We start from the raw sequence: 12,331 nt of genomic DNA on the forward strand, positions 1-12,331 counted from the left end.
GATGCAGTGCTGAACCGGTTCAGCTCCTTCCGGAAATGTAGAACAGAATTAATAAAGCTAGAGAATCACACATCTTCTCCTGCGCAGGAAAGATGTTTAGTATCACAAGACCTCATCCTTTTGCTGATATTATTTAATTTGTTGTGCTCCCTTTAGGTATGATTTACTACCCTATTTGGCACGTGTAAATCTATGTGCCGGCTGAGTTAATATTAATATGAGGTGCCACTCCATGGTTATAGAATCACAAGTTGTGAAAATAAGGTGAAGGAATGTGTTCCTTTACTTTGGGTGAAATAGTGGGATGTTAATTTTGCTATTCATTTAAGTGGATGTGATGTAATTTCTACATTTGTTGGATAATGGGGAAGGTCGGATTTAATAAATAAGTGTGTTGTTTTATTTTTTAAAGTAACATCGATGAATAATCGGATATTTTATTTTCAGCTCGACACACGGTGCTTCCGGTGTCTTGCTCGGTGATGGCGATATAAGGTTGGACATTATTTTGGTTCTTTTTTGAGAGGAGAAAATACATTGATTTACAAAGATGATGTAATGCACTCTGTGTGCTACTTTGTAGCAAAGTCGTTTGTGGCTGATGAGGTTCGAAACAAGTTTCAGTGCACGTCCGTATGAAAGCTGAATTTGTTTCAGTATGTTGATTTCGAGGCGGAAGGAAGGGAGGAACATCGTGACGTCCACATTCCTAACATACTTTTCTGCGTCATACGTAAAGACGTAGCTGGATGAGATTTAAACACCGAGTTGACTCGGGGCTGGTTTCCCAGATCTCTGAAAACATGAGACGCGTGTCGCAATATTTCTTTTCAAATAATGACCTGTTTTCACAGGTATTGTGGGATTTAGTCTATTGGGATTTCGAATTATGGGAGGGAGATTTGTTTGTGTTTGTCTCCGGTTGAGATGGTATATGAGTGACTAACAGGAGGCTTGGCATATGATGAGATTAGTGGTAATGCCTATGGATGACTTTTTTGACTATTTGCAGTTGGAATATGGATTTTTCTTTAGCTAGAGAGTTTTGAAATGTGGTGTGGCTGTTAATATAAGGGCAATCTATTGAAAAAACTATTTATATGTATTTGTGTTTTGAAGCGGCCCGTTGGAAGGAAAGCATTTCGGGCAGGAAGGATATTTCATCGGATTTGGTGAAAATAGTGTCCAAAGGAGTGGATAATAATAAGGATTAAGAATAAAATCTAGGTAAGAGTTTGGTTAGTAGTGGTTCTCCTTGGCCCCGTAGGGGGTGAGGAAGGATTAATTAACTGGGCAAGTTTACTATTATCTATTCTAGATCTGAGCATTGTGGAAGATATGGTGGAAGATTGAATTGAGAAGATATGTGTGTTTGGAGTTTGAGTAAGTTGGAGGTGAGTAACGTTGGGCTTGTATTTCAGCATAGAATAAAATAGATTTATGGGGAATAAGTTCTCTAATTTAGATTTTTTGGGAATTGTTTAGAAGTTTCCTACCTCTCAGTCCTGAGGAAGATCCATGTGGGAGCCTGGAATTGGCCCAAGAGTTACCAGTGGGTCGAAACGTCGATGAGATACTTATGGCCTGGATTGGTTTTGTCTTTGCCTTTATTTGAAATGGAGTGAAGGACTAAAATGGGGAGATGTACCCAGAAGTAAAGAAGTGGTGATTCACTGACAAGAATGGTTAACCAACAGGCTTCTTTTTAATTGTGGATGTTCATGGATATGTAGGTGAATTATTCTTGGTTTCTGTGGTCCTAAATCACAGGCACTTTTTCTTTGGCACTTCTTTGTCCTTCTGTTTTTGTATGTATGAGGGTATGATTTTTAGCAATACTGAGTAATGTTTAGAAAATAATTTTATACAAGTAATAATAAAGAAGTTATTGTGAATGTGATTTACATCTATGCTGTATACACAATTTCTTTGAAAAATTACTGTTTGTTATTTGAAATTGTATGACTAATGAAAATAATTGTCACCGGATGGATCAGTGCTGTTCGGTACCATAATTAACCCAGATTCTTCGGTCTAATTACTGGGTCACCCTGTGTGGTTTGTAATAAGATCTTATTCAATATGCATGTTGATCCTTTAGGAATATTGCTTGAAGAAACCAATATAAAAATCCTCTAATACAGTTGACACACAGTTATATCTAAAATGTCATCCCTCAGTGACGTTCACACATTACAGATCAGTTGAAGAAAAAATCACAACTGGACTGAATCACATTGCCAAAAAGTGTTTGCCTAAAAAAACAACATTTAGCAATAATTTATTATGCAACTAACAAACCTCAAATATGTTCCATCCTTGAACATTATAGTCAAACCGTTAGGATTTACTGATGACTCTTTCCTAGCTATGATTCCCCACTTTAACACCAGTTAAACTACTGTTCCATGGGAACAACGGGGGAGGAATAAACTAAAACATTTTTTAAAAAGTACTTACCATACCCTGCCACCGTCCTCTATTGCCACCTCGCTAGACCTCCTTTCCTGTTCTGGTGTCCCAGGATTTACAGGCTCCCCAGCAATTCTTTTGCTGCTTTCATGCTAAAACTAGCATTAAAGTAGTGCCAGGACTGGTCTTAGCAGCAGTGACTGCCGCTCAGACACAACCCTGGGGCCTGTGCAGTTTACACAACTGGGCTGGAGAAACCTAAGTGCTCATGTGTGTTTGGCTAGCCATCATAGGCTGTTCAAACACACATGTGTACTTAGTGCACTCCATTCTCATCCCGCCACCTACCTCCCGAGGCCAAGCCCCACTCCTCCCTTCACATGCTGGCTGAGCCAGCAGCAGAAAAATAAAACAATATTCAAGTATCATTTTACTTTTCGGCTGCTGGCTCTTAGCCAGTGGGGATGACGCCCCTCCGCCATTGTGGAGGAGCCACCCCTGGAAAAAACTATGAAATAAATAAATAATAAGATCAAAAAGATCGTTGAGGACAAAAGGACCTCCCAACAACCGACAGATCTTGGCCTTGATGACACTCCTTCCAGTCACTTTAGCAAGCTAGGCTAGGCGTTTTTGAACTTATGATTGAGGAGGGCTTTAGAACAATATCACAGTCCACTACATCTAGGTCACCTCTGGACCCGCTACCACACAGAATCTGGAAAGACATGGTAAATGAATTGCCCCCTGCACTATTACAGATATGCAATCAATCATTGGAATCAGGTACTACTGACAAGAATAGTCAGGATAGAGGTCAGCAACACAATACTGAACTTGAAGGGTTCCTGCCTGTCAGATCAATGGCAAGCAATTTAGCTGCCTCCATTCTGTTCTCACTTCAAAATCATCACAAATAGAGTCCCACAAAGACTGGCACTTTTTTAACATTTATATGTACCCTCTTATAACACCCATCAAATCCCAAAATATTAGGCTGGTGTATTACGCACATGATACACAAATTATTTTGTCCATTGAAAGCAACAAGCCGGATGATCTGGTCACATATTATTAATGTATGAGTGAAATTGGCAATTGGCTAGACTGGAGCTTCCTAAAATTCAATGGGTACAAAACTGTCCAGGTAGCAAAATCCCATTTAAACACCTCTCAAATTTCTGGACACTGATAAAAGATAATGAGCTAAAACATCCAGGGATGGTGCACAATTTGGAGCTCACATTTGATAACAGGCTATCCATGAAAAGTCATGTAAACAAAGTGGCAGGCACTTGCTTTGCACTTCTCCAAGGCTTAAGGATACTTTTACAGATGCTGCTCTCTCATGCAAAAACTTTTATTGTGCAAAACGCGATACTAAGTAGACTTGACTGCTGTAACAACTGTTACGTGGAGCACCAGACTACCTAATAAAGAGATTGTATCGAGTTTAAGCTTTAACAGCACAGCTGGCACAAATTAGGCCAAGGAGATCCTATTCCTCCATCACTATGGAGGAACTCCTTTGGCTCCTGATAAATCAAAGGATAGGCTTTACATCTTTGCGCATAGTTTTCAAAGTACTTCAAGGTAAGTGCCAACTGCCCCTGCAAAGAAGATAGAAAAGAAATGTTCCAGGGAGACACTCAGCAACTGCAACCCTCATTTGTGTTACAAATGTCAGTAAAAAAAAGACAGGGAGGTTGAAACTTTATGATCAGAGTGGTTCAGCTTTAGAATAATCTTCCAGCCACCCTAAGATCTGCAACAGACTTGCTGTGCTTTAGAAAAGCCTTAAAAACCTGACTCATTCACATGTAACTGCATGTTCACTGATTCAACTTCCTGGATAGGAATTTGCTTCTTGTCTATGTAAAGGACTTCAGTGCTGTGATACATGTAAGTTAATAGTGTGCTCTGTAAGTGTTATAAATAAATAAGGGGGCTCTGTCAAAAACTGTGAGGCAAGAGAACATTAGTTACTAAATAATGCAAAGAACATAAGAGCACACATGTTCTGTTTGGTGAACTAGAGAGGCTTCTAGATTCTGTTTCAACGTATAGTGAGGCCATGGACATAAGGGTTGACTCAAAGGTCACAGATATGGAGCTATTGCGAGATGACAAGAATAAGTTGGCAAAATATTTCAAGAATGAAAGCCTGTTGTACAATTTGCACCCAAATTTAGGGTAACTGAAAAAACAAGTTAATGGGCTCACCGAGACAGTGCCATACTTGTAATGCAAAGTGGGAGACTCAAAGAGCTTTTCTAGATGAAATAGCATGCAAGCAAATCATTTTACTACAAAAGGGAACTGGTTGCTGTTAGAAATTGGGTTTCTAGATGACAGAAGCTTGTTCCATGTCAAAGCAGGAGCCACAATTCTTTTCACAGTAAGTCAGATACACACAAAAAGGTAACCTGGGCTCACCTTTAGTAGCTTGACACACAGCAGTCAGACTTTGTAGTGTAGCCATTTTAGCTATAGCTCTGTGCACGTTAGTTTAACACATTAGGCCAAGCTGCTGTGCACTCTAACCTAGATATATTTTATTCAGCTTTATTTTATTGTTACAATAGCCACTTTAACGGTCTTGTTTTTTTTTCTGTTTACCCACTTGTTTTCCTAATCCAGCACAATGTTCTCAGACAAGACATTCTTGCTCACTCTGTGCTTCTTCCAAGGCTACAGCATGGTACATTGACAGTGAACGTGGTATAAGTTTAGTCTCCGACATTCGTAGAAAATACACATCCTTATGTAGGGACATTTTCTCAGAACATCAGCTGTTTTATTATAAAAACACTTCTTTGTCCCTTAACACATTAGAGGGAGATTCCAGCCAGAGAACCACGACTGTATGCTGATTGCTGAATGCTTCGCTACTGATGCTAATGCAGACTGCAGGCCTTTGCTCAGGTATGGGGGATGATGTCTTCCCAGGGGAACCTGAAGGACAGAATTAGAGCTTAATATGCTGTGCTCTATTATAGCTTAGGTAGGAATTAGTCTATCAACTGTAGCGACAATATGATAGCATTATTTGTATGCTTCACTCTCCTAGTTACCATTTTAATATTGTCATGCTGTGTCATCCTGGTTATTGCAGCTCATGCTTTACTATCTAAGATGCAGTTGTTTTATTAAAATCATTATTAAAACATACACTGCCTATTTTTGTCATTTATATATGAGACTAAGGTAACTGAGAGAAACAGATGAGACCTGTGTGACCACGGCTTCCCTGAGAAACCAATTATGTCATGCGCTCGGTTGCCCAGTCATCCCTGCCCTTGGGTGGAGATGAGGCACTGCTAGTTGGCCAGAGCAAACCCTGGGTTGGAACGATAGGTGTCACATGCAGTGGTTAGACTCTCAATTCTGCCGCTCAAAACCCAGTAGACTCATTAGAATAATGAGAGCCTACACGACAACTTAACTCAAGATGCAATACAGTGAAAACACCATAAAAACACACAGGTTTAGAAACAATAGAGCTTAAGCAAATGAGTAAAACAAGACCACAAATGACAAAAATCCAATCAAAAGAAGAATTTTTAAAGATTAAAATTGGAAATAGCTCTTGTTTGGATATCTGGTTGTGCTAGACCAGCACAAATTCAAGAGTTCAGGCCCGCTTTGGAGATCAGGCCTGCTACAGGACCCACATAGGGCCCCTGAGCAACAGTACCCTAATCCTTGTCGTAGCACAAGATGCAATATTAATCCCCATGCAGTTAGAGTGCTGTGCTGGAATTCTCCACACAGCAGCGATGATGTGTCGGGTACAACAGTGTGATGTAACCATTCTCAGTACTGTTGTTCTGAATGCAATGTGCAGGGTCAGTCCTTGCTGGAGGGGCAATACACTGATCTCCTTAACACTGTGGCGGTGATGCTGTGGTTCCGAAGCACTGGTTCCAAAAATGATGCCCTGGTCCGGTCCCTGCAGTGGCAGTGATGCTTCGATCTTGATCTCACAGCAGGCGATGTGTCATTTCTGAGAGGAGAAGGTGTCTGGATGCGGCAAAGGCGGCAAGGGGCTCAGCAAAGGTGTCAATGAGCGGCACAGGAATATGCTCCGGGATAACATAATTGCATCACCAAGCCGGCCATACGCTGCCTGGCATGCTGTGGTGGAGTCAAGTGCATCTCCGACCTCATCTACAAGGAGACCCATGGTGTGCTGTAGGTCTTCCTGGAGAATGTCATCCGTGAGGCCATCACCTACACTGAGCATGCCAAGAGGAAGACTGTCACTGCAATGGATGTGGTGTATGCCCTTAAGCGCCAGAGGCGCACCCTCTACGGGTTTGGTGGCCAAGCGTTACTTGCCATATGTATGTATGTGTACATATATATAAAAATATGTATATATATATATGTGTGTATATATATATATATATATATATATATTCACTTAAAATAAAACAAAGGTTACTGGGATGTTATAGTTAGACTCAGATTTCTCTTGTACAAAACCACTGAAATTCAACAGTTATTGTTAGAGCTATTTCAAGTAACTATAACTAACATTACTATAACTCGCACAACAGCCATGCACAGTTTTCTCTTCAATAATTTGACTTCTAATGTTTCATTGATATTTTTATTGATGGTATGAAAGTTATCCTGAGTGCTGGCATATCTGAGGTAATTAGGAGTGGATGGTGAGGGTGCAAGTTTCTAGTTCCCTCAGGCAGCAAGTTATAGTTTCTTGAAATACCCAACTACAAAATACTGTATTTCAGTGGTTTTATATGAGTGAAATCTGAGGATAACTATAACGTCTCAGTAACCTTGTTTTTTAAGGTGAATTTCTAAGGTTTAAAAAAAATTCTATTTCCTAACTATACCGTCCCTGCAAACTTTGTTTTTTTCAATAAGGTTCTATTGTTTTTTAACGTAAAGTAATTTTCATTATTATACGTCATTTAAACCAATGCCCTGCACGGCCTTCGGCCTTGCATGGTGGGCCACAGGGCCTGTGCCAAACCCCCTAAAATCACCTAGCTTTGTGAGATAGGCTTGGCCTGAGGGCCTGGCCTGTGGCCAGCCCCTGTGGCCAACCACCCCATCCACTCAACTCCACACTGCACACAGCCTTTGACCATGAACAGCAGGAGTTGATTACAGGGCCTGTCTCACTGGGTGTGAGAACAGGATTGAGAGGGTGTCTCTAGGTGAGAGAGTGGTTGTGGGAGTGTCTGTCTGGGTGTGTGAGTGGGTGACGTTCTTCCCACCAAGGACAGCTGCACCTCAGCGACAGCTCACAGCACCATTCTTTTTGTGAAAAACAGCCAACAGCACTGGAAAGGTTTTCTTCATTTATTCACCAAAGTGCTTCACCCATAACAAAACGTCAACGCATTTTGGCTAAGCGCCTCCCACTGGACAATCCCCCTCAAGTACAATTTCCCAATATAAGCATGTTGTTCACCATTTCTTTTTACAACCCCATGTAGCCTTGTCTCGTGTTTACTTCCCAGGGACATCATACATGCCATCTTAGTAGGTCACAATAATTCGAAATTGCCCCTCTATTCAAAGCACATTGCATGAAATTGATCCTCACTTGTTCAAATTCTAATTTATCTAATTTAATCTGATCATGTTCACTATACAAATCAGACAATCATCTAATATGGGCATCATTATTCAACGCTAGGTAGTTTACACAGTGTACAATTAATCACTGAAATATATAATCTACTGAAAGCACAATGTTTTCCTGCTGGTGAATTCCTAATACTGATCTTCTGTTCTCCAACATTGACATTCGTTCTCAGAAAATATAGGCGCAATCTTTAAAATACCATTTCACTTATACACTTTTATGATGTTTCTCTATATTTCAATTATTATCTTTTAGGCAACTTAATATTCTCAATAGTATATAAATAAAAGCACTCTAACAGTGCCTTTTTAACAAAAAAAGTGGCCTGTGTTGTAGAGAGAATGTGTCCCATTAGCTTATATTGAAGTGACATGTACTGTGCAAAATTGTATTGCTGTGCAACTTATCAATATCTCTTAACTGGTACATATACAGTACTGGGTATGTTTTTTCCAATCCGTACGAATAGCCTACTAGTAAATTTAAAACAATTAAATTACATTTTAAATAGAAAAAGTGACATTCGGTGAAAAACGACATTGCTGTATGGTTTGTTAGCATCTTTCAGCTGGCCCATGTCCTATATTGGATATTAAAAATACATATGCTATGCAAAGTAATGTACTCTGCAACTAATCAATAGCTCTAATTGACACCCATCTGAAAGCCAGATATTAAAGTGATGCATGCTGTACAAACTGCCATACTGTGCATATTGTCAATGTCTCTTAATGGTATATAACTGCAGTACTGGATACTGAAGTATGAACCATTTGGCATGTGTTATACACTAAACATAGACACTGTGTTGGTAAATTTCAAAGTGACATGAGTGACATGAAAGGTATTAACAAACTGTACATTGCTGTACAGTCTGTTAATACCTTTGATCCGCCATGTGTCCTGTATTAAATGTTGAGAGGGCACATGCTGTGCAAAGTAAAATACTATGCACTTAATCGATATCTCTAAATGGCACCTATGCAATATCAGATGTTAAAGTGACGCATGCTGTACAAAGATTCTTTTTTAGGCTTTAGGATGGGTATGGTTTTTTGGTGGTAAGGTGTTATTAGGGTTTAAGGTGGTTATGATTTTTTGGGTGGTTAGGGAGTTTTAGAGATTAGGATGGGTATAGGTTTTTTGGTGGTAAGGTGTTTATTTAGGGTATGGGTTTTTGTGCGGTAAGGTATTTATTTTGTGTTGAGGGTGGTAGGGCTTTTTCTGTGGTAGGTTTTTTTGTAGGGTTTAGTGTGGGTATGCGTCTTTTGGTGGTAAGGGGTTTTAGTGTTTGGGGTGGGTATGTGTTTTTGTGTGGTAAGGTGTTTATTTTGGGTTTTGGGTGGGTTTGGGTTTCTGGGTGGTAAGGGCCTTTAGGGTGGGTTTGGGTTTTTGGGTGGTAATTTTTCTTGGGTTTAAGGTGATATATATGTATATACATGCATATATAATAAATGTATGTATACATAAAAAGATATACATATGTAGATATACAAAAATCTACATACATATATGCATCTGTGTATAAATATATATATATATATATTTTTTTTTTTTTTTTTTTTTTTCTGGACAGAATTGATATATGTCTGCATAAAATAGAAACAGTAGAACTTATTAAGTAATTTACTGAATTTTTAGAGTTATTAACGACATACAGGAATGCAGTAATTGGAGATACTAAAACATTAGAATGATACCTCTCTTCAAACGTATTTGGAACAATGGAATAGATGTCATGTGTCAATGTGCATCATTTGTACGTAGTTCCTCAGTCCAACAGAACAACACAAATCGATCAGGGGCTAATATAAATAATATTTAGGTATAAAGTGGTAACTGAATATTATAGCACAATTGAGGAGAACACACGTAACAAATATAACATTATGTTGGTTTAGGTTTTTAAAAAAAGCAATTTTTTAAGTTAGCATTATTTGGTTCTTGTGTTATTTTTTAGTATTTGTATTTAGGAATTGAAAATTTATACAAATGCTTTTTAATTTTAAAACTACACTATCCAGAATGCATTGTAAATAATGAGGCACTATGGGGTATAAATAGCAAAAGGGAAAAGGGACTCATTCACTGTGAACAAGACTCCTTGGGGAGTTGAAACGCGTTGGTGGTTGTTAATTTGGCATCAATAAATAGGCACTAATTGAACTTCATGGAGTGCAGTGAATACTTTTGGTGAATTTTATATATATATATATATATATATATATATATATTTTTTTTTGTTAAGGCATGCATGGTAAAGGCATATTAGTGGTAAAATATTTTGTTGTAATTCAATGTGTGGTATTGTTGCAGTCATTGTAATGACAGTGGGGTAACCGCATGCATGCAAATGGCATATTGGTTCCATCATACAACCAGTGCAAATGATAATTGGTAACAATAAACTAGTACAATGGAACCCCCAAGTGCAAGATGGTACATTTCAATGGTTCACAGTGGAAATGTTACTTTCTTAAACAGACACATGATATCTGCAGGTGCACAATAGACCAAACTTGCATAGCAACAGAACAGGAATTTCAATGGTGCAGGCTTCCTGGGCGGGAACTCATGGAGTACTTGAAACTGGAAGGTGCCATAAAGGAAGGGTGACTTGAGCCCAATGAGAAAAACCCACAGCACATAGGGCACAAGATGGAGTTGTGACAGGGGGAAGGCAACCCTAAAGCTCTCAGGTCTAACAGTTGTCTATCTTTAATTATGGTTTACTAATTGATTATATTGAGAGACATATGATACTGTAAAGGTCCTGGCAAGTGGACCATTACAAAGTAGAAAACAGTGCAGTCAAGATTATTTCAAGATTATTAGGCAGATGTAGCGCAACAATAGCAATCCCCCTTTCTGGCAGTAAAGAGGAAACTTGCTGGAGACCGGCCTCTGGTATACATATTGTTTTCAGGAAAATATATAGGCCCTCATTATGACCCTGATGGTATACTGACCACCAGGGCCACGGTGGCAGTATCACCGCCAACAGGCTGCTGGTGAAGACTGCCACGTTATGAGTGTGGTGGGTTTGCCTTTGACAACCTGCCACATCACGCTCAGACTTCCAGGGCTGTCGGACCTGCTGGCCAGAGATGAGCATCTCCAACCTAGCGGTCCACAGAAGACCGCCAGCGGTATTAGGAGCCACCTTTCCACCAGGGTTTCTGCGGCGGTAGCACTGCCATGAAAACCCTGGCAGAAAGGCTACCGGTGACAGGGAATTTGTTCCCTGTCACCGGCAGACGGCTCCCCTACCATCAAGCACAATACTCCCCAACCTTCCTCCTCCCAGCCCCCCTTTAAGTACAGTGCCCCCTCCCCCTCCAGGTACAGCCCCCTCCACACTGCATGCATGCACATGCACACAGACAACCACACGTACCCGGCATACACTCATTCATCCACACTGACACACATGCATATAATCACATGCATTCATACATGCATTCACTTCAACACTCACACTCGCAGTCACCACAACACTGATACTCTCAATCACTCCAACATTAATACACGCATACACAAACACATACACACACACTTACATTCATACACACATTCAACCATGCATACACACATAGAGGCACACACACAGACAACACCCACTCACGCACGCACACACAATACCACCCATCATCCCACCCCCTCCCCGTCTAACAATCGACTTACCTTGTCTAGGGAGGGGGGTCATCCGGCAGGGAACAGGCACTTCCACCTCTGGCAACACCCCGCCATCAGGACATTGCCATGCTGTATTACTGCTCATAATACGGTGGGTGGAGTCCTTCTGACGGGCGGTGGAACCATCCCTGTGCCTCTGCCCACCAGCACGACTACTGCTGGATTTCTGGCCAAAATATGGCAGAAATCCAGCAGTACTCGTAATATGGTGGGCGGAAGACTTCCAGCACTGACGGTCTTTTGGCGCCTGTGGGTTTGGCGGTTTTACAAAAAGACCTCAAAAGTCATAATGAGGGCCATAGTGTTGTTGAGGATTAGGCAACATTCTTTACCAAAGCTAAGGAGGTCAAGCATTGAGCAGAGGAGCATACAGCTGGAGTAGAGGAAAGACCTACCATCCACTGAAAAGAAGCAAGAAAATGATACAGATTATAAGAAGCCATACACATTAGTATTGAATGAAATATCATTGCTTTCTTTTCCTGGGAGGGGGTAGATGTTACTGGGGCGTCCTTTAAATATATTGTGCTTTTGCTTCTGTCCAAATGTTAGAAATGTATATAGTAACAGTGAAAAGGATGACTCTGAGCTTTCCAAAAC

The 12,331-nt window shown here is 40.2% G+C and overlaps 1 long non-coding RNA gene across 2 annotated transcripts in view; it reads left to right on the plus strand.

The window, feature by feature from the left end:
* The first annotated feature begins 785 nt into the window (after positions 1–785).
* The window catches only part of LOC138295684 (uncharacterized), a 56,937-nt gene continuing 45,391 nt past the window's right edge, over positions 786–12,331 (plus strand). The window contains exon 1 of one of the 2 annotated variants that reach the window (XR_011203665.1): positions 786–854. This is a non-coding gene — a long non-coding RNA (uncharacterized lncRNA). Of the gene's footprint in view, positions 855–5,249; positions 5,338–12,331 lie in introns of those variants that run through there. The other variant, XR_011203666.1, reaches the window with a different exon arrangement.

This window comes from Pleurodeles waltl, chromosome 1_2, assembly GCF_031143425.1.
Source record: "Pleurodeles waltl isolate 20211129_DDA chromosome 1_2, aPleWal1.hap1.20221129, whole genome shotgun sequence".
Classification (NCBI taxonomy): domain Eukaryota; kingdom Metazoa; phylum Chordata; class Amphibia; order Caudata; family Salamandridae; genus Pleurodeles; species Pleurodeles waltl.